The sequence below is a fragment of the Chiloscyllium plagiosum genome, unplaced genomic scaffold (genome assembly GCF_037043375.1).
Source record: "Chiloscyllium plagiosum isolate Xiang-an unplaced genomic scaffold, Cpla_swu_hap1 HiC_scaffold_32, whole genome shotgun sequence".
NCBI lineage: Eukaryota > Metazoa > Chordata > Chondrichthyes > Orectolobiformes > Hemiscylliidae > Chiloscyllium > Chiloscyllium plagiosum.
The window spans coordinates 32,085,135-32,108,080 of record NW_028270170.1 but is presented as its reverse complement, the minus strand read 5'-3'; the positions used below and the strand labels follow the sequence as shown (position 1 = coordinate 32,108,080).

Genomic DNA, 22,946 nt, shown 5'->3' with positions numbered 1-22,946 from the left:
ATTTTTATAGAATTACAGTTAAGACAGTTTTTCTTTTGTATTTTATCTGTGTTTTAAATGTAGTATAAAAATAAATTGTGTTTTACTTAACATCCGGTAGTTTGACCAATTAAATTACATCCATATCACAACACCTTACACTTAGCTTTAAAATAAGTAGAATTTATGGCCTAGACTATTTTATGAATATATTTTGAGGAGGTTTGGTCTTGTCCGTATAGTTCTTCAGAGAGACAAGCAATTTCAAGTTATAATAAAGTTAGATTACACAGACGTTTGGTAGAACATGCTTATTTGGGTCCTGAGATCAGAGAGGGAGTTTCCAGAAATTTTTCTAAATTGTTAATTTTATTTGCTTTTCCATGGAAATTACAAAACTGGTGGTTGGGTTAACTGAGTACAAATTTGCACATCTCCATACCAAAGGATTTATGGACCAGATGGTTATTATTTAACTTTTTTCATGCTTCCAGAAACATGAATTGTCATGTTAGATATTACTATTAAATTAAAACAAGAACATATTAGTCTAATAGTAAACAACAATATTATATCAAGTTTAAAAGGCTGGAGTACAAATTTATTGTACAAAATACACCAACAATTTGTAGTGTGGTGTGATTTTAGAATGAACAACTTGATACTATATATTATATATATGTGATGTATGAAAACTTTTTCTGCTTTTCTGCACAAAACATTTCCAGCAGCTCTGGATTCAATCACTTCCACATTTGAGAGCATGCACACTCTAGACAAGTAGCAAATAGATACAGCTCCGAAGTTCAGACTATAGATGACCTTCCTCTTGCATTAATGCACACATTGATTCTAATGTTCAACATTAAGTGTAATTGGTCAATAATTATCAAACAGGCAAACTGCAGCGTTGCAGGCTCTTGCTTTCAAGTACGTGTTAAATTCCAGTAAATCCAAACAGCTTAACAGGTTTGTTCAGAAGGAATATAAGGGTGAGGCTGATAGATTGAAGAAATACTTGTTTTGAAACTTAATTTTGGTTGCTACCTGTCACCAGTGGATCACTTTGTAGCACTCATATCTCTGGTTACAAGTTATGCCCAACCCAAAGACCAAATCTAGGTTGGTACTCCAAAGCATTACTGAAGGAATGCTCCACTGGTGAAGGTGCTGTCTTTCAGGTAAGCCCCATCTGCCAACCCTGGTTGACATAAAACATCCCATTTGAAGCCAAGCAGGGAAGATATCCCAAATAACCCAGTGGATATTTGTCAATCAATCAACAGCACAAAAATAGATTATCAGATTGTTATCGTATTAATATGTGTGGGAGTTTGCTTTTGTTGCTGTTTATCATGTGATACAACAGGGACTACATCATTGGCAATAAGTGCTTTGAGATATTTGGTGGTTATGAAAAGTTTCAATGCAAAAATTTTATTTGATTGATCAGTCATTTATGGAGAAGGTATGGTTTACTGTGAAAATTATTTAAAGCCTTGCACTTTGTTCTATCCTTGCCTACTCCAAAATGGGCGGGATGGTGACTCAGTGGTTAGCACTGTTGCCTCACACTAGGAACCTGGATTTGATTCCAGCCTCGAGTGACTGCGTGTGGAGTTTGCACGTTCTCCCTGTGCCTGCATGGTTTCTCCAGTTTCTGGTTCACAAAGATGTGGAAGCTAGTTGGTTTGGCCATGTTAGATTGCGCATAAATTGTCGGGCTGAGCAGGCTAAGTGGATTAGACATAGGAAATGCAGGGATAGGGTAGATGGATGTGGCTGGGCAGGATGCTCTTTGGAGGGTCAGTGTGGACTTGATGGGCCGAATGGCCTGCTTCTGCATGGTAGGAATTTTAAAAATAAAATGCTGCTGTTCTAATTAGGGAGAAACTAATTAGCAACACTGCAATACAAGAATTTGCAATAATTTTAAAATAAAATCTATGTTGATATAGATCTATTTTGAGAGAAAGACATGTTAACACTCAGACGATGAAAATAGAATTCAAACTTTTAAATTTACAGATTACATAGATTTACAGTCCAGTAGGAAAAAGAAAAAAATAAAATCATGAAAAGGTAACTAATTATTAAAAACACAACAGAAATTAATGAGTAGATCTACAAACTACATTTACTAGAAGAAAGTTAAATTACTTTCCATAAATCAGTACTGTACATTAATATGTCTGGACTATAACTTACTTTTAAGTTATTCCTCATGGAATGATTTTATGTCCATCATTCTTCTAAATTATTGTGGATTACAATAAATATTGCAGATCAAATTGATACACAAGTATGTGCAGGAAATGAGAATTTAATTATACTTTTAAAAAGTATTTCTAAAATATACAAGCAGAAGCATGTTTTAAGTTTCTACAACTTGTCCAATATGTTTCATTTCAGGCGTAAAACAAAGTTCACGATGATGAACTTTTAGAAACATGTACAACATTGGGTTATACTTGCAGATTCCCATTTTGTAAAACTGGATATTTGTGATTGAGAATAAGAAAGTTTTAAGCTAGGGACAGCTTTCTGCTAACCTAGTATCAAATTTGGGAGCCAGTTAGCTCAGTAAGCTGGATGTCTAGTTTGCAACATAATAATGCCAACAATGCGTGGTTCAATCACTGTACCAGTTACAGTTACCATAAAAGTCCCACCTTCTCAACCTCACTTCAGGTGTGGTGATCCTCAAATTAAACCTCTGCCAGTTGGCTCTCTCTCTGTCTCTTTAATGGGAGGGCATAAAACAATAAGATACAGGAGCAGAACTCGCCTTTTGGCCCATCAAACCTGTTCCATCATTTGAAAATGGCTGATATGTTTCTCAGCTCCATTCGCTTGTCTTCTCCCATAATCCTCGATTCCCATACTTATCAAAAACGTAACTATTTCCTGCTTAAAGACTCTCAATAACCTGGCTTCCACAGCCTTGTGAGGCAATGAGTTCCACAAATTCACTATCTTCCTCCTCAACTCAGTTCTAAGTTATTCCTGCATTCTGAGGCTTTGCCCTTGGATCCTAGTCCCTCCTATTAATGGAAACATCTTCTCTGCATCCACTCTGTCTCGACCTTTCAGCAGTCTTTATGTTTCAACAAGATTTCTCCCTCATCCTTATAAAGTCTATCAAAAACACATCCAGAGTCAAATCAAACAGAGGACCTCAAAACCTTCCAGCTCAGCGAACAAACCTACATCCACAAACCCTTCATCCCCGGGATCATTCTTATGGACCTCCTCCAAGGCCAGTGTATCCTTCCTTGGATATGGAGCCCAAAACTCCTCACAACATTCCAATTACAGTCTGACCAGAGCCTTATACAGCCTCAGAAGTACACCTCTGCTCCTGTATTCTAGACCTCTCCAAAGGAATACTAACATTGCATATATGTACCTCACTGCCAACTGGGCCTGCGTGGTAACCTTAACAGAATCATAAACTAGGATTCCCAAGTTCCTTTGAGCTTCAGATTTCCCAAACCTTTCTCCATTAGAAAATAGCCTATGCCTCCATTCTTCCCACCAAAATGCATAACCTCACACTTTCCCACATTGTATTCCATGTGTCACTTCTTTGCCCATTCACCTAGCCAGTCCCTGCTTCCTCAACACTACCTGCCCCTCCACCTATCTTTGTCTTACCTGAAAACTTAGTAACAGTGCCTTAGATCCTTCATCCAGGGCATTAATGTATTACATGAATAGTGTGGTCCTGACACTGACCCCTGCAGACCTTCACTAGTCACTGGCTGTCATGCTTTATTTCTAAAAGACCCTTTATATCTACTCTCTGCCTTCTGCCAGTCAGTCAATCATCCATGCAATAAATTGCAACTAAACACCTTGGGGCTCATATTTTGTTTAGCAGCCTCCTGTACTATATCTTGTCAAAGGCTTTCTGGAAATCCAAATAGGTCATATCCACTGACTCTCCTTTAACTACTCATTACCATCTCAAAGAATCTGAACAGATTTTTCAGGCATGACCTCCCCTTGACAAAGCCATACTGACTCAGGCCTGTTTTACCTTGCACTTCCAAGTACTCCAAAATCTAATCCTTAATAATGGACCTTAAAATCTTACCAATGACTGAGGTCCGGCTAACTGCTCTGTATTTTCCTGTCTTTTGCCCCCCTCCCTTCTTTAACAGGGGTGGTACATTAGATATTTTCCAGTTCTCTGGGACACACCTGAATCCAGTGATTCCTGAAAGATCACCACCAATGACGTCACAATTTCCTCAGCTATCTCCTTCAAAGCTCTGGGGTGTAGTTCATCTGATCTGGTTGATTTATCCACCTTCAGACCATTCTCATTCCCCACCACCTTCTCATTGTGATGACCACTACACTCACCTCTGCTGCCTGACTCTCTTGAATTTCTGGTATGCTGCTGGTGTCTTTCACCATGAAGACTGATGCAAAGTACCTATTCAGTTCCTCTGCCAATTCTTTGTTTCCAATTATTACTTCTCCAGCCTTATTTTCTGGTGGTCCAACGTCCGCTGTTGCTTCTCTCTTACCTTAACATGAATTTAAAAACAACTCTCTTCATCTTCTTTTATATTACTAGCTAGCTTACCCTCGTATGCCATATTCTCCTCTTATTGCTTTTCTTAGTTATCCTCTGCTGGATTTTGAAGGTTTCCCATTAATCCTCACCACACTGAATGCTTTTCCTTTTCTTTAATGCTGTTCCTGACTTCACTTGTCAGCTATGGTTGCCTCATCTTCCCTTTTCTATGGGGTTTATAAATTCTTTTTTGGGATCAATTTCTGCTGTGCCTCCCTTATTAACACCCCCCCCAGAAACTCCTGCCATTGCTGCTCCATTATCTTCCCTGTTAGGCTCCCCTTCCAATTAACTCTACCAGCTCTTCCCTCATGTCTTTGTTGTTACCTTTACTTGATTGCAAGACCATTACGTCGGATTCTAGCTTCTCCCTCTCAAACTGCAGGGTGACTTCTATCATTTTATAGTCATTGTTCCCTAATAAAATCTGCTAATTAAGTTATACATATCACCAAATCCAGAACTGTGTGTTGCCTACTGGGCTGAACCACAAGCTTTTCCAAGAGTCCATCTTGTAGACATTCCACAAGTTCCTTTTCTTGAGATCTGCTAACAATCTGATATCTTCCAGGTCATCAGCATATTAAAGTCTCCCATAATTATTGTAATTGTGCCTTCCTTACATGTCTTTTCTATCTCCTGATTTATTTTCTATCCCACGTCCTGACTACTACTAGGGGGCCTAAACATAACTCTCATCAGAGTCCTTTTTCCTTTGTGGTTCCTCAACTCTACCCACACAGATTCAACGCTTCTGACCCTGTATCATTTCTTGCTATTGATTTAATTTCATTTCCTACTAACAAGGCAACCCTGCCCTCTCTGTCTATTTGCCTGTCCTTTCAGTAGGAAATATATCCTTTGTTAATTAGATCCCAGCCCTGTCCCCTTATAGCCATTTCTCTATGATACCGACAACATCATACTTGCCGATTTCAATTCGAGCTACAAGCTTACTTAACTTGTTTGGTATACTCCATGCATTTAAGTACAATGTCTTCTTTAGTCATGTGTTGACTGTCCCCCTTCTCATAGCTGTCCCCTCATTTGCTATGCCTGAAGTTAGATTCTCTAGCATTCCAATACTGTCTGTCCTATTACTTATTCTGGAAGGTTTAATAATCTCTCCTTAACACTTGTCACAGATGAACCACAATGGGGTTCACCATCTCCCACAACATGCAGTACAACACATTGCCTGGTCCTGCATTTCAAAATGATTTAACTAGTTTTTAATTTGTATTTTAAAATGTTCTACTCATCTTTAGTTTTTAGTCTATAAAATATTTCTCCAATTTACTTTTAATCTGAAAGTTAATTAGAATTGGTATTCACTCTACTTAACGATTTTCTCCACACCCCCCTTGGTTTTTTTAAATTATTCTATATATATATATAGGCCGGCGGGTCTAGTTAATGTTGGTGGGGAAGGTGGTTACCTTATTCTATTTTACCTCTGTCTCTAGGAGCGGGGTTGTTTTCCCTTGTTATTTTGTATTATTATATTTAATTATTACTTGTTGTGGTTGTAATTTTATAGTTATATATGTTTATACATGGTATTAACATTACCAAATATATCCAGGTGTTGGTATGGGTGGAGGGGTGGGGGTAGGGTGCTCACTGTTAACTCTAGCTCTGTAGTATATTTGAATTTTCCTTATCCTATTGAGGAGCGCCTTGGTCAAGGGTGGGGCACTGGTTGGGAGAGGATACGATGGACCTTTGGAAAGGAAGTGATACCCCCTGGGAACAAGGGGGAAAATCTCCATTTAAAGACGTTTTAATTTTTTAATTTAGAAATAGTTTTTTATTATACTATTGTGAGTGTATTAGAGAGCCTTTATTTTTGTGAATTTTATATGCTCTATGCTCGGGATGTTCTGGATAGGGTTTCCCCTCCCAAGAGGTCTCAGATTTGCCCGGACGATTATGGTTGACCAGTCGGTTAAGTGGTGCACCTGGAATGTCAAGGGGAGTAAATCACCAGTCAAAAGGAAGAAAATATTATCAAATCTCAAGAAAGAAAGGGTTGATATAGCTCTCCTACAGGAGACACACTTATTGGATAAAGAACACTTGAAATTACGACAGGATGGATTTGATCAGGCCTTTTTTTCTTCTTTTAGCTCAAAAAGCAGGAGAGTTGTAATTCTTATTCGGAAAAAATTTCCCTTTCAAAATTCTAAATCAGATAAAAGACGAATCTGGATGATATATTCTGATTAAAGCCCTTATAAATGGAGAGGAATATGGGCTTTTAAATTTGTATTGCTCCCCAGCACATCCTTTTAAATTTATAACGGAAGCTTTCTCAAAATTGATGGCTCTTGGTGCCAGTCATACAATTATAGGGGAAGACTTTAATTGTATTATGGATCCGGAAATAGATAGGATTCCCAAGAGTACTGCTGGAGTATCTCCCAGATCTAGACAATTGGTGGATCTGAACAAAGAATTAGGACAAGTAGATGTATGGAGATGTCTTCATCCACAGGGCAGAGATTTTTCTTTTTACTCCAATCCACACAAATGTCATACCAGAATTGATATGTTTTTTGCCCCCACGATTTTTTAAATTCCATATCATCCTGTAAAATAGGTAGTATAGCAATTTCTGATCACGCTGCTGTATGTATGGAAATCAAGGCGAGGAACAATGAGACATCCCCTTGGCATTGGCGTATGGACCCCTTCCTGATGAAAGATAGTATATTTGTAAGGCACTTCTCTTAAGAATTTAAAACTTTTTTAGAAATTAATCAATGATGTGGGAGACCATCAAAGCTTACACACGAAGTTTGATCATCTACTCAGCCACCCAGAAAAAATTAAAGGGAGAACAACAGCATCTGCTCGAAGCTTGCTTAAAAGCGGCTGAAACAGCATATGCTGATAGACCTTCTATTATCAAATTGCAAAGGATTACGGCCCTTAGGACAGCTCTAAACACCACACTTACCCAAACGGCTAAGAGGGAAATATTATTTGCAAAACAAAGGTTATATGAATTTGGCGATAAACCGGGTAGACACTTAGCATTTCTTGCAAAGAGAAAAAAGGCTCCTCAAACTATCACGTCTATCAAGGAAAGTACGGGTATTTTGACTCATGATCATAAAAGGATTAATGCAATCTTTAGAAAATTTTATTCTGATTTGTATAAGTCGCAGGATTGTGAAGACAGGATGCAATCATTTTTTTTAAAATTTGACCTTTCCGGACCTAACTCCGGAACAGGTATCGGTCTTAAATGCTCCCCTAACAATCCAAGAAATACTTGACACAATCAGGCAACTTCAGAGCGGTAAGGCACCTGGCCCAGATGGCTTTCAAGCTGAATTCTATAAAGAATTTACAGGAATATTGGCTGGTCCACTTATGGACATGTATATCTATGCATACAGTCAGGGCTGTCTCCCGGCTTCTTTGAAAGAGGCAAATATCTCTCTTATCCTTAAAAAAGGAAAGGACCCAGAAGATTGCGTGTCATACAGACCAATATCCTTGCTAAATGTAGATTTTAAAATCCTTTCTAAAATGTTAGCATTGAGGCTAGAAAGGGTATTGCTGCATATCATAAAGGAGGATCAGACGGGGTTTATTAAGGGCCGTAGATCATCCAATAATATTAGAAGGGTTTTGAATATGATTCAAGCCTGCCATCAGGGAGAGATACCAGGAGTAGTAGTCTTATTAGACACAGAGAAGGCATTCGATAGGGTTGAATGGTCATATTTGTTTTACACATTGGAAAGGTTTGGCGTTGGGAAGGTGTTTACCAAATGGGTCTCAACATTGTACAGTGATCCCAAAGCAGTTGTGGTTACCAATGGACTAGGCTCGGATAGCTTCAGTGTGGGTAGGGGCTGCCGTCAGGGATGTCCTCTCTCGCCATTGTTATTTATTCTAATAATTGAGCCACTAGCAGAAGCTATATGGGCTGATCCTAATATAACGGCCCCGAGGATTGGTACAGGTAAACATAAAATTACCCTTTATGCAGATGATGTTCTACTATTCCTCAGTAATCCTCTGATGTCCGTGCTTCACTTAATCCAAGTTATTAATACATTTAGCGCATTCTCAGGCTATAAAATTAATTTCTCAATAACGGAGGCTATGCCAATGGGTGGCCTTGCTATGATACCCCACTTAGTGGACGGATCCCACTTTCCCTTTCGGTGGTCCCTGGATGGTTTCTTATATTTAGGCATTTTTATTATCCCAGTATTTGCTCAGTTATACAAGGCTAACTTTGTGCATTTACTGGAAAGGATAAGGCAGGACCTCCAGCGATGGGGAGACCTTCCAATTTCCTGGCTGGGTAGAATAGCACTAATTAAAATGAATGTCCTGCCCCGTCTCCTATACCCTATGAGAATGCTTCCGGTGATGCTGCCGAGGCTGGCACTACGTACATTATATGGCTGGTTGGGTTCCTTTATCTGGAATCATAGACGGCCCCTCATTAAGCTGAAGAATCTACAGCTTCCACAGGCAAGGGGAGGATTGGACTTCCCAGATTTTAGGAAATATCAGTTAAGTTCCCTGTTAAGTTACATAGCTGATTGGGTCTTGTCTGACCCGCAATCAATCTGGCTGGACATCGAGGCTTCTCAAGTAAAATGCCCACATATTAACCTTTTATTTTCAGACAAGAGGAAAATCATTACGGATCACTGTAAAAACCCTATAATACTAAACACAATTAAAGCTTGGAATATAATGCGGCAAAATGAGGGCAACTCACATAAAACATCCCCCTATGCTCCGATAGTGGGAGCATGGGGATTCCAACCGAGGTTTACAGATGCCACTTTCAAACTCTGGAGATCCAGGGGTATCTCATATTTAAAGAAGGGGTCCTGATGTCTTTTGAACAGCTGCGTCAGAAATTCGGATTACCTAATGGAGACCTTTTTCAATACTTCCAAATTCGAGATTATATACAGAAGAAGACTATGTTATTAGATAGTCTTTATAAATCAGACAGAGAATGTAGAGTGCTATGGCTGATGGGGGTATCTTCCGTCAGTACTATTTATCATTTACTACATGATGAAGTATCGGGAGATATGGACAATCTGCTTAAAACATGGGATCAGGATTTGGGACTAGAAATCTCTATAGAAACGTGGAATGACATTTGGGAAAACACCAGAAGAATCACCATCTGTAACAGAACTCAGGCTATCCAGCTGAAGATACTTCAGGGCCCATATAGCACCTGATCGATTGGCAAAATATAAGGCAGGAGCATCTCCAATGTGTCCCAAATGTAAAATAGAGGTGGGCACTCTTGTACATTGCCTATGGACCTGTCATAAGATCCGTAGATATTGGACTAAAGTAGCAAGTACCCTGACAGAAATTTTAGGAACGGAAATTAAAGTGGATACTGTATCTCTCCTTTTGGGCTTTTCGAACTTACCCTCCCTGGATATGCACGGGAAGAGACTATTTTCAATTCTCTCTTTCTGTGCAAGGAAAAATATTTTGGTAAACTGGGTGGCTGAGGGCCCCCCTGGATTTTCAAATTGGCACAGATTAATTATGGAATGTATTCCCCTTGACTTCCTTACAAATATGGTGCACCGAAAGACTGAATTGTTTCATAAAATATGGCAGCCCTTCTTGAATTATATAAATACAGATATTTCGGCGATCCTAACAAGGGCTTTTATTTAATTGACATTGCCAACCTGGCTGGTCCGGGGCCCTTTGGGAGAGGAATCCCGCAGGAATACGGGTTTTGTTACATTTGATGTTAACCCATTCCGAGCATGTATCTCACTATCCAATTTCTGTGTTATCTGTTCGTTTTTCTTTCTTTCTTTCTCTTATTTGAATAATGTAAGAGACGTAATTATACACTCTGGTTAGTTGTAGGTTAGATTAGTAGTTAGTTGAGTTTTGTTTTTTTCTCTCAGTATTTTTCTTTTGTTAAATTTTGGTTATTATTTATTTAAGATTTCATTGTATATCAATGTTTGTACTTGAGATTTTTTTTATTTTTGTAAACTTGTAAAAATGTTAAATTTCTAATAAAAATATTTGTTAAAAAATGAATTGGTATTCAAATAAACAGAGCTGAAAATGTGTTGCTGGAAAAGTGCAGCAGGTCAGGCAGCATCCAAGGAACAGGAGAATCGACGTTTCGGGCATAAGCCCTTCTTCAGGAATGAGGAAAGTGTGTCCAGCAGGCTAAGATAAAAGATAGGGAAGAGGGACTTGGGGGAGGAGCATTGGAAATGCGATAGGTGGAAGGACGTCAAAGTGAGGGTGATAGGCCGGAATGGGGTGGGGGCGGAGAGGTCAGGAAGAAGATTGCAGGTTAGGAAGGTGGTGCTGAGTTCGAGGGATTTGACTGAGACAAGGTGAGGGGAGGGGAAATGAGGAAACTGGAGAAATCTGAGTTCATCCCTTGTGGTTGGAGGGTTCCTGTGCGGAAGATAAGGCGCTCTTCCTCCAACCGTCGTGTTGCTACGGTCTGGCGATGGAGGAGTCCAAGGACCTGCATGTCCTTGGTGGAGTGGGAGGGGGAGTTGAAGTGTTGAGCCACGAGGTGGTTGGGTTGGTTGGTCCGGGTGTCCCAGAGGTGTTCTCTGAAATGTTCCGCAAGTAGGCGGCCTGTCTCCCCAATGTAGAGGAAGCCACATCGGGTGCAGCGGATGCAATAGATGATGTGTGTGGAGGTGCAGGTGAATTTGTGGTGGATATGGAAGTATCCCTTGGGGCCTTGGAGGGAAGTAAGGGGGGAGGTGTGGGTGCAAGTTTTGCATTTCTTGCGGTTGCAGGGAAAGGTGCCAGGAGTGGAGTTTGGGTTGGTGGGGGGTGTGGACCTGACAAGGGAGTCACGGAGGGAGTGGTCTTTTCGGAACGCTGATAGGGGAGGGGAGGGAAACATATCTCTGGTGGTGGGGTTCGTTTGGAAGTGGCGGAAATGACGGCGGATGATACGCTGTACATGGAGATTGGTGGGGTGGTAAGTGAGGACCAGTGGGGTTCTGTCCTGGTGGTGGTTGGAGGGGCGGGGCTCAAGGGCGGAGGAGCAGGAAGTGGAAGGGATGCAGTGGAGGGCATCGTTGACCACGTCTCGGGGGAAATTGCGGTCCTTGAAGAGGGAGGCCATCTGGGTTGTATGGATTTGGAACTGGTCCTCCTGGGAGCAGATGCGGCGGAGACGAAGGAATTGGGAATATGGGATGGCGTTTTTACAGGGGGCAGGGTGGGAGGAGGTGTAATCTAGGTAGCTGTGGGAATCGTCGGTTTATAGTAAATGTCCGTGTTGATTCAGTCGCCCGAGATAGAAATGGAAAGGTCTAGGAAGGGGAGGGAGGAATCTGAGACGGTCCAGGTGAATTTGAGGTCGGGGTGGAAGGTGTTGGTAAAGTGGATGAACTGTTCAACCTCCTCGTGGGTCAGTTTATAGTAAATGATAGTAAATGATCCTATTCAAATAAACAGACCAATATTAACATCATTTGTCCAATTTTTGAATTGAATTTATTTTTAAGTTGCAAATCTTAAAAAATAAACAAGTAATTAACACAAAATAAATAAGAAAGACATTGTTAGCATTTTTGTGTGTCTTTCACACCATCAGGATGTTCAAAAATTCATTATAGATAATGTATTACTTTCACTAAACTCTGTAGGCACAGTGTAGAAAGCAGTCAAATTGTATGTAGCAAGGCTTCACAAATAGGAAATGTTGGGATAATAATATCCATTTGAATTTGTGAATTAGGAGTGCAATAGCTCGCTTAGTCACTCAAGCTGATCTGATTGCGGCCTTAACCCCATTTTCCTACCTACTCCCATCATCTTTGAGACAATTGTCGAACAAGAATCTTAAGTGAGTCTTGAAAGTATTCAACAGCCTTGCTTCCATTGCTCTTATGGGAAGAGAATCCTGTATACTATAACTCACTAAGAACAAAAAAAACTCTTCATTCCAGTCTTTAATGGGAGACCCCTTATTCTTAAACTGTGTCCCCGGTTCTAATTTCTCCTACAAGAGGCAATATTCTCTCAGCATCTACCCTGTCAAGTCTCTTCGTAATGTTATATGATTTAATAAGATCACCTCTCATTTTTCTAAACTCCAGTAGATACATGCCCAATTTGTTTCCTCATAAGATAACTCCCATGTCCCAGGAATTATTTGAGTGAACATTCTCTTAACTACTTGTAATACCAACATATCATCGCTTCTTAAGTAAGGAGACCAAAACAGGACACAATATCTCAGAGGTGGTCGATCAGCACTCTATAGAATTGGAACAAAGCTTTTCTATTCTTCTACTTGACTTCCTTACAGTAAATGTCAACATTCCACACCTTCCTAGTCACTCACTGCACCTGCCCACCAAATGTAGAGATTTCAGTACCAGGATACTGGGCTCACTGTTCCGCAAAGTTCGGCAACTTGAATCCTTTTAAATAATATGCTGCTTTTCTGATCTTCCTGTTGAAATGGACAAGGTCACATTTTCTCACATTAAACTTCTTCTGCCAATTTTTCTTTTTCTCACTTAGTTAATCTGTCTATGGTCCTTTACAGTCTCCTTATATCCTTTTCAACACATACCCTTCTACATAATTTTGCATCATTGGTTTAATGTAGATTAGATTCCTTACAGTATGGAAACAGGCCCTTCAGCCCAACAAGTCCACACTGACCCACCTAAGAGTAACCCATCCTGACCCTATATTTACCCCTGCCTAATGCATCTAACACTATGGACAATTTAGCACAGCCAATTCACCTGATGTGCACATCTTTGGATCGTGGGAGGAAACTGGAGTACCCGGAGGAAGCCCGCACAGACACAGAGAGAATGTGCAAACTCCACACAGGCAGTTGCCCAAGGCTGGAACTGAACCCGGGTCCCTGGTGCTGTGAGGCAGCAGTGCTAACCACTGAGCCACCCCAAATGTACTGACCATACATTCTGTGCTTTCACACAATCATTTATACAGATTGTAAATCTCTGAGGCCCCAGTATTGATCCCTGTAGGATTCCAGCAATTTGAGATTAGTGCCCAATTAACGTGTTTTTGATTCTGGTTTTTCGAGAATAAATATTGACCAGGAGAACTTTTACAGACATTTCCTTCAGACATCTACCCAAGCGGGTAAGGAGGACCTTGGTTTAACATATCATTCAAAAGACAGTTTCAACATTGTTGTCCTCCCTTTGCCCTGTATTGAAGTACCAGTCTCGATAACAAGCTCAACTTCCAATGTGGGGCTTGAAGCCAGTTTCTTGAGAGGTTTCTTCAACCCTAAGCTGCTTCTTAATTTATGGCTCAAACCAGAATCACTCTGCTTAAAACAATGTCTATTCATTATAATTGCTTGCCATATTGAGAATCAAAATTCCTTTAATTCTCCCTCAAGATTCTATGACAGACTTACCATCCTATTTGCATCCTAAATATAGAGTTAGATAAAATGGACAAAGTAACAATCCATAGTATCCAACCTCTTGAATTTTCTGAACAGGGACATCTTTTCAGCAAGATTGTTAAATTCAAACTCAAAGTAATATTCATGATTTTTTTGTGGCAAGCTAGTTATCACAATGAAATGCAAACATTGTGTCATTATTATTCGAACAGACTCCAGGTCAAGAAGGATTCTAGACTTTAAATTCTACATTGATTTTATAGCAAATTCATAACATCAGTAATTCTCAGGGTACCATTGACCCTCATTACCTTCATTGTTTTGTTTTCTGTTGTGTTACAAACTATTTCCCTTTCTTCACATCATTGTCAGCCTTATTTTAATGGAGAAAGTGAGGTCTGCAGACGCTGGAGATCAAAGCTGAAACTTTATTGCTGGAACATTATTTTAATGTCAAATGTTTCAAATAAATTGCTACCTTGGCAAAATCACACACGCTTCAATAATTCTTCCCTCTCTCTCTTCTCCTGTCATGCTTCCTTCTTTTTAGAACTGGCAACAGAAATTACCTTCACCATGATATCATTGGTTATAGAAATCTTAATAAAGTATGTTTTCTTAGAACAGGAAGAGGTAGAAAGAGAGTAATGGTCACAAATTCAAACTGCTGTGCAGATCTCATGAGTGTACTATGACTAAAGGTCTTGGGAATTCAATCTTTCATTGTAAAAGTGTATTTGGAAATACGAACAGCTGCATCATTTCTCAAACTGCTTCTCCAGTTTGTGGGATGACAGCATGTTCTCAAAGTGTATGAGAACATGAAATGATTCCCAAGATATTCTGATTGTGCCAAAACAAGCAGAAGAACAGGCCAATGGCCCGAATGATAATGCATTGAAATTTGTAAATGTTGACGTTCAGAGAGATTTGGACGTCTTCATGCAAAGGAACTCAAAACTTTAACCTGCACGTACAGCAATCACTCAGAAGGTAAATGACATGCTGGCCTTTATTTCACGGAGATTGTAGTGCAGTAATCACACATATTAAATACCATGTGCAGGATTGGTCTCCATTGTAAGGAAGGATATCTTTGCATTTGATTATTCATTAGATCAGTCCCGAATTATCCCATGTTGAAAAGTTAGGTAAATTGTGCTTATGTTCACTGGAAATAAGAAAAACAGAAAGTGTTCCCATTGAACGATTCTGAAGAGACTTGACTGGGTAGGTGCTGACAGGTTGTTTACCCTGGCTGGAGAATCTAAAATCTAAAATCTCAGGATAAGAGGGTGATCATTTCGAGCTGAGATGAAATGGAATTTCTTCTTTCAAAAGTATTGTGTATCTTTGGAATTCTCTACCTCTTGAGTGTGCTACCGTTGTTCAGATTTTCATTGCTCAATACGTCAAGGGATATAAGGCACAATCAGAAGGTGGAGTTTAGGCTGAAGATCTGCCTTTATGATGCCGCTGATATGATGAGCCACATGATCTACCCCTGCTCCTCTTTCTTGTATTTTGTTCATTATTGCAGTGCTAGTACTTACATTCAGAAGTAATTCCCAAGCTTCATGTCTGAACTGGTTTCAATTATATACAATTGATTGTCTCATGCATGTCTAGAACCTTTTACTGTGCGGGATAGGCCAATTAATACCATCTTTTCTTGTTCTCCATTCTAAGCCACTCCTGTTGTTCCTAGTTGAAAATGCTGGAAAAGCACTTACCTGTTAAATCCAGGAGTGCTCCCCTCTCCTTAGCTATCAAGTTTCCAACCCCTGAGAAATACGGCTATTAAACTCAAAAGGTTGCTCTATTTAGGGGCGTGCAGCCTGAATAGCATTAAGGTTTGTTATATTAGCTCAATATTGAATATTGAATTTTAACTTCCACCATTTAATTATATCAGAGACCTGTCATGGACTAAAATGGTTTCTGAAAGATAGGAAATAATTACCTGATCACAGATTAAGCAAGCTTTGAGGAATGAATAAAACCATATGCACTGACATTACCATTTGTAACTGAAGATATTGAAATCAGGCTTTCCTTCTAGTTAGCCAGCTCAGAAAGACAAGGAGGCCATACTCCAGAATATACACTAAACTATATTTTAGCAGCTGCTTTGAGGAAGAAGGAGAAAAAGTAAATTTGTGACAAGAGCTGGAACCTTTTCTCTCTTCCTGCCTGTTTCTCTCACTAGCTTGGAATAGCACCCAGTGAAAAAGCAAGTTGGGAAATTGACCGTTCACCAAGAATTCAAAAAAATCTATTGATTCTACTATTGCTGAGCATACTAGTCAACAACTATTCAACTGTGGTTTCAGGTAAAGAATCTAAAACCTCAAGGATTCTCAACACTTTATGTAAACTGCTGTCTGTACCAGGCATTACCTTTTATAAACTTATTACCTTTGTTTGTGCATATGTTTGATGTAGTGTCTTTATTTTTTTTCCCAAGGGTTAATAGGTAATAAAATTCTTTCACTCAATAAAGCCTTAGTGATTTGCTCCTCTATTTTCTAGTCAAATCTGTTTTTAATTGTAGTCTGATAGTTGTGTGCTATAAGAAATTGTTGCATTAAAATGAAGGGAACCAATTTTCCTTTTCACCTGACCATTGCAAATTCTTGACTTTTCACTGTGTAAGTGAGTTGATAATGACTTGTAGTTGGATTTCCCATTTTCACCCTTTTAATCCACTTTTTGTTGGCCTCTCTCTCTTACCCTTCTAGGAGTGCAACATCCCCCTCTGAAGCTAGAGCTTTCTTAGTTTCTGCTCTCTCCAAATGGGCATTGTGATGATATGTGTCTTTAAAAGGGATTTGTTCTGTCCTATTTCTCTGGAAGAGGAGTGTTGTAAACTTGGTGGTGATGTGTCTGCTTTATGGAAAGCAGAGTAAATAGCTTTGGGCTTTTCCTTTAATGTTAGACAGAGGAAGTGGGTGGAGTCATGCGCTCACACACCCGGGGTTTTAGCTTTTGCTTTCAGTTGATGAAGTTGGGGTTTTTTTTGGAGTTGTAGCTGCTAGACACAGATCTCTCTCTGCTGCTGCAAAAAGCTGGCGTTCTCTTTCTCTCTCTCTGCTTCAAAGTGCCAGAGACCCGGGTTCAATTCCCACCTCAGGCGATTCTCTGTGTGGAGTTTGCACATTCTCCCCGTGTCTGCGTGGGTTTCCTCCGGGTGCTCCAGTTTCCTCCCACTATCCAAAAATGTGCAGGTTTGGTGAATTTGCCATGCTGAATTGCCTGTAGTGTTAGGTGGAGGGGTAAATGTAGGGGAATGGGTTTGGGTGGGTTGCGCTTCGGCGGGTCGGTGTGGACTTGTTGGGCTGAAGGGCCTGTTTCCACACTGTAAGTAATCTAATCTATCTTTCTCTGCCTCTAGATTCATTCTTTCCTTTCTCCTGGACTGGACAAGATAGCAAGTGAATGAAATCTGTCTTGCTGAATTTGCCTTTGTCAAGGTCATGTTTGTGGGATGTTGCTATAATGGGATAGTTGATGAGTAGTAGTTATATAATACATTATTCTGTTAAGTCTTTAAATAGAGTTAAAGTTATGCCATTTCTTCTTTTTCTGTTTATAGTGTAGTGTACAATGTCTTACACTGTAGTTTAAGACTAAAGTGTGTTTTACTTAAAGTCTAGTACCAATGGATTCACATGTGGAACTCAGCAGATTACGCTGGCCTTTAAATAAAAGTTAGAGTCGAGGCTACCTCCTTGATATGTTTTGAGGGAGTTTGGTCTGGTCCATAGCAACATGGTTGGGAAGGCCTTCTCTATGGATCTGATGGAACTCTGCTCTCAGAACTCCAGCAATGGTGACTCAATAAAGATGGAGCAAGATTTTGATCAGAACTGAAGAAAGAGTTCAGGATGAAACACGGGAACGTTTCAAACTGAAAAGTATAGAAAATTCAGGTATTTCCAAAATCACACGGTCAGAAAAAAAGTCAGTGAAATATGCAAATGATACAAACAGGTGCAGTTTTAAAAATAAAAGTTATTCATAGGATGGGGATAGTCTCGGCCAGTATTTATTGCCCATCTCTAATTGCCAAGAATCAGCCACATTACTGGAGTCTGACGTGTCAGCCAGACCATGTAAGGACAGCAGATTTCCTCCGTAAAGGACATTAGTGAACAAGACAGGTTTTTACAATAATCAGTAATAGTTCTATGATAATCATTTGGCTCGATTTTAATTCCAAATTTTTAAAATTGAATTAAAGTTTCATCACCTACCATGCTGGAATTTGAACACATGTCCCCTGAATATTCGTCTACAGTTCTGGATTACTAATCCAGCAACATCACCGACTGACACCTCACAAACAAAAACCCATGTTGTTCACTAATATCTTTCAGGGAAGGAAATCTGCCATCTTTACAAAGCAGAGCCCAGCGATGTGGTTGATCCTTGACAAATTATGGATGGACAATAAATGCTGGCCTGACCAGCGATACCCTTAGCCAATGAATAATCTTTTTAAAAAACTGGACCTGTTTGTACAGCACAAAATGGAGCTCCAGTCTGATGAAGTTGTTAATTTCCAAGTATTACATGCTTTTCGTTCTGACAGTCCACTTCCTAGGGTAGGGTCCTGGGGATGGGTGTGAGGAGATGGTTTGGTGAACGTGTGATCCTATTCAATATGGAACATTTCAAAGATATACCAGAAAGTATTCATACATCATGAACAGCCTAGTTTCCTGATTGATGAGAATATAGCTATCAAATTCATCCATTAGCTGACATCAGATGCTAAAATATGTATGACAAATACATATAGCAGAATGATGCATCATCCAAAATGATAAAATTATAGGTCAATCTAACATCTTGCCATAAACCATTAATACTATCGCACATTACGGTAGCAACTCAAGAATGGAGGGGCTTAAAATCCTAAGAAGAACCTTTAATTTTATATGTACTGATCTTCATCAGAGCCCGATGAGACACGTTCAGGGTCATATCCAGAGTTGCTCAGCAGAAAAGGTGATAGCAAAAATAAAATCAGCACTAATATTCCAGATACTCCATGGGAGAGTGTTTGGAGCAGCAGGTGGGGGAGGATTTAGGATTGAGAAATCTGGAAAGATGTTTTCCTCCAAATGGCAAGGAGTTTCGAGTGTTTTTACATATAGATTTCCTGCCAAACGTTAGCCTGATTGAATACTTCCCTATCTATCCAGCACCCCAGAGGAGAGTACAGTTGAAGACAACTCAATTCCTTGGTTGTTGGAAGTAGAGGTTGTGGAAGGTATATGCAGGGGTTTAGATTGTGGTGTGGTAAGGGAGGTCAGGCATAATTAAAGGTGTTGACATTTCCATGGTGTAATTCAGGAAGACTGAAATGGCTCTGATATCCAATGTGGATGATACATTAATATATTACACTTGGATGCTCATGGCATAATTTCAAAATTGTCAGATGACATAGAATCTGAAAGTATTATGAGCCATGGGAACGGTACAGATAAATTTCAATGATGAAACAGGCGAACATTTGGAATTGAAATTTAAAGCAGAGAAATTATTAATTTTCACAGGGATGAGGAGAGACAACATGAAAAAAGCAGGACAATTAAAGGATAGAGGAGGAGAAGGATCTGTGGGTAATTTTGCATAAGGCTGACAGGGCCAGTTGGAAAAGGATCCTGGTCTTAATAAGGCCACAGCATATGAAAGCAGGAAAGTTACACTGAATCTTCATAGAAGATTTTTGTCCTCATTTGAAGTATTGTCCAGTTCTGGCACAACAGCTTAGGAAGAATGTGAAGGCATTAGGGAGAAAAGATTGGCAAGGTTTCCAGTGAAGACGAAACTCTGTTCCAAGAACAAACTTAAAAACCTAGGACCCTGCTCCTTTGCAGAGAGAAGGTTTATTGAGATCTTCAAAACTGAATGATCTAAATGACAAAAAACAGTTCATGTTGGGATTGAATTTTAGGTGATGGGTAAATAAAGGAAGAACATTTTTAGGTTGTCTAAATCTGGCTTCATGAATTGAAAAGACAAAATAGATAATTATCTGGAGAGGACACAACAATTACAGAGCTATGGACATCGGGGAAGAGCAGTAGGTGAATTGATCTTGCCAGAACAAGCATGAATACAATGGGCTAAATGGTTACCTTCTATTCTGTAACCTTTCTATAGATTGAATTAGTTGAAGACAGGCATCTGTGAAGCTGCTTATCCATGATTTAATTCCATTTTTGAATTCTGTTTAGATCTCTTTTAGTCCTGGTATAAATTAGGAAGCTATCCTCTCCTCAGAATAACTATAGTCTGAGCTGAAAAATGTGTTGCTGGAAAAGCTCAGCAGGTCAGGCAGCATCAAAGGAGCAGGAGAATCGACATTTCGGACATAAGCCCTTCTTCAGGAATCTGATGTGTTTCTATGAAACTAATTCTGTTGGAATAAAATGAATTGTGTGAATTTGAATCCTTTTCTGATTTCTGATGTCTCTCTGACTTTCTTTGTGTAATGTAGTTCATATTTTTATTGTTTAATAAATAATGCATCCTTTGATTTCAAAGCACACTGGCATCATCCTGTGAATATATTGGGTAACTAACCCCCACAGGTGAAAAAACAATATTAGGATCTAACAATCCACGTTTCACTACTGGAACTGAGTTATTCAGTATGAACATTATGTTACCCCCAGTGCTTCTTCAAAGTGTTTTAGATTCATTTGAGAACGTAGATAGGACTTTCAACAGCACAGTCAACAGTACAGCTTCCTTGGTGTTGTAAACCCAGATAATTTAATGTTAAATAATCCGCAATCTTTGAACTCATGGACTGTGCTGACACTTTAATCAGAATCTATTTGGCTGTGGTTTCAAACTTCACTGGAGAACTGAACATATACATTGTTATCACTGAGTTATCATTTATCCAAGTTCTAAAATTGACGATCAGCTCATTTATTTCATTTTCTTTTTTCACACAACAAGTACCTAGGTTATAGAATGCAGCAGCTGAAGATGTAGAGGGGTTAAGTTCAAGGTGATATTGGATGACTAGTTAATATAAATATACAAAAGGGCATGGGTAAAAAGCAGGAAGTTGACAGTAGGTAATGGTGCTCATTTGAAAAGCTGGTGCAGATATGATAGGACGAATGGCCTTGTACTGCATCATAACATTTCTGTGAATGTATAATATTTGTGAAATATCCCTGTGTAACACAGTAACCGCCATGTTGCATAAATAACAGCAATAACTATTCTTTATGAAGTTAAAAGCTTTGGGACATCCCAAAGATATAAAAAGGCATATATAAATGCAAGTTCTTTCCTTACTGGTGCAGGGCCATGCTAAATATAGGGTGAGTGTGGGAATAAAAGAAAGTTAAACATGACTCCTATTTGTTAAACATCTGGTGATAAAAATAGGGAGCTGGATTGTAATGTGAAAAACATGGATTCGAGAATGCAAAGCAAAAGCATTCAAAATCATGAGAAAAAAAGAATGCCTTTAGCCTCACAGAAATTAAATAGATTTTGCTTTCTCTCAAAGAGGCTATTGAGTTAGTGGGATTCCCAGAAGCCAAAAACACAAAACTAAATTAGAGAGGGGTTGGTGGGTGCATCTGGAAACTCACAAACCTTCCCAGCTGCAGTGTAAGAGCCACACTGACTTCAGTGATAATACAACAGTGCTACCACAAACAGATTTTTTAAAAGTCAATAAATCTAACTGAGAAATATTTGCATGCAAGTTAAAGCCATTACCAAAACTTAAAGCAAAATCTGAGCCTTCAGAATTCAGTGATGGTACAGATCATCACAAACACAGCAAATGACTATTGAACTCTTGTCACCATCAAACAATTCACTGTATCTAATTTTCACAAAGCAATAAAAATGCAAGAGAGAATGTGAAAAATTGAAGCCCTGTATCATTATCCCGTCAGGACTGAGAATGCTTCGCCTAATGCTGTTTTCAAGTGGCAGTGATGAGTGTGGTATGCTTACAATTAATGCTTTTGCCCAACTAAAACTGTCTTGTTGCATAGGTCAGGAGCAGTTTCCCTGAATCTTACCTTCAGAAAGTCTTTGTTTTGTTCTCCATCAATGTGCCGCAGTTTGCCAAACTATTTGGAGCTGACCCGATCAGGAATTCCACAACAGACTCCTTAGCATCCACTGCTTCCCAAGATTAGCTACAGCCTATCAGTGGTGGGAAAGCTGTCTGCTGTAAATGCTTACATAAATGTGTCCATGCATCAATGACAGAGGCTTAAGCCAAGAACAGGCTCCAGTTTTCAGTACCCAAATGTCCAGTGCCTGTAGGCTTCGCTAGTGTCAAAGACAAATGAGGACTGGTATAAAAACTTCATAACTGATCAGTTCTGGCTGAGTTTTAAATAGTTAATAAGGCCCCCTTCCTTTTTTAAATAAATTTATCTGAATGCAAGTCTACACTGCAGCAACTCAGGCACAAATAAATCCTGTCATGGATAAATGGGATCTGGAGCATTTATTCTGGTTATAATGGTAAAGTCCATAGTCTGATTGGACCATAGGCTGCACTCTCTTTAGGGAGAGACAACTGGTGGTGGTTAAACCTGAGGGTCACCATAGTTCAGGTGAGAGGAAGAGGTTGAAAAGAAGAGTCCTTCATAGTAACCTCAACCAAGGCAGGAGTTGAACCCATGCTGTTGGCATCACCCGACATTGCAAGCCAAGCCATCTAGCCAACAAAACTAAAGTGGAGTCACAGCTAGATAGGATTCTGAAGGAGGCATTTGGTGTGCTTGCCTTTATTGGTCACTTTATAAGAATTGGGAGGTCATGTTGTGGCTGTACAGGACATTGGCTAAAAAGTGTGGTGCTGGTAAAGCACAGCAGGTCAGGCAGCATCCGAGGAGCAGGAGAGTCGACATTTCGGGCATAAGCCCTTCAGGGCTTATGCTTAATACGTCGACT

At 39.5% G+C, this 22,946-nt stretch overlaps 1 protein-coding gene across 1 annotated transcript in view; it reads right to left on the bottom strand.

Annotated features, from left to right (window-relative positions):
* Positions 1 to 22,213, bottom strand: part of LOC122539970 (gap junction gamma-1 protein-like) — an 86,897-nt gene extending 64,684 nt beyond the window's left edge. Inside the window, exon 1 of the mRNA XM_087977889.1 lies at positions 22,061 to 22,213. The gene's annotated coding sequence lies outside the window, so the exon portion shown is untranslated. The remainder of the gene's footprint in view (positions 1 to 22,060) is intronic.
* Between the last annotated feature and the right edge of the window lie 733 nt (positions 22,214 to 22,946).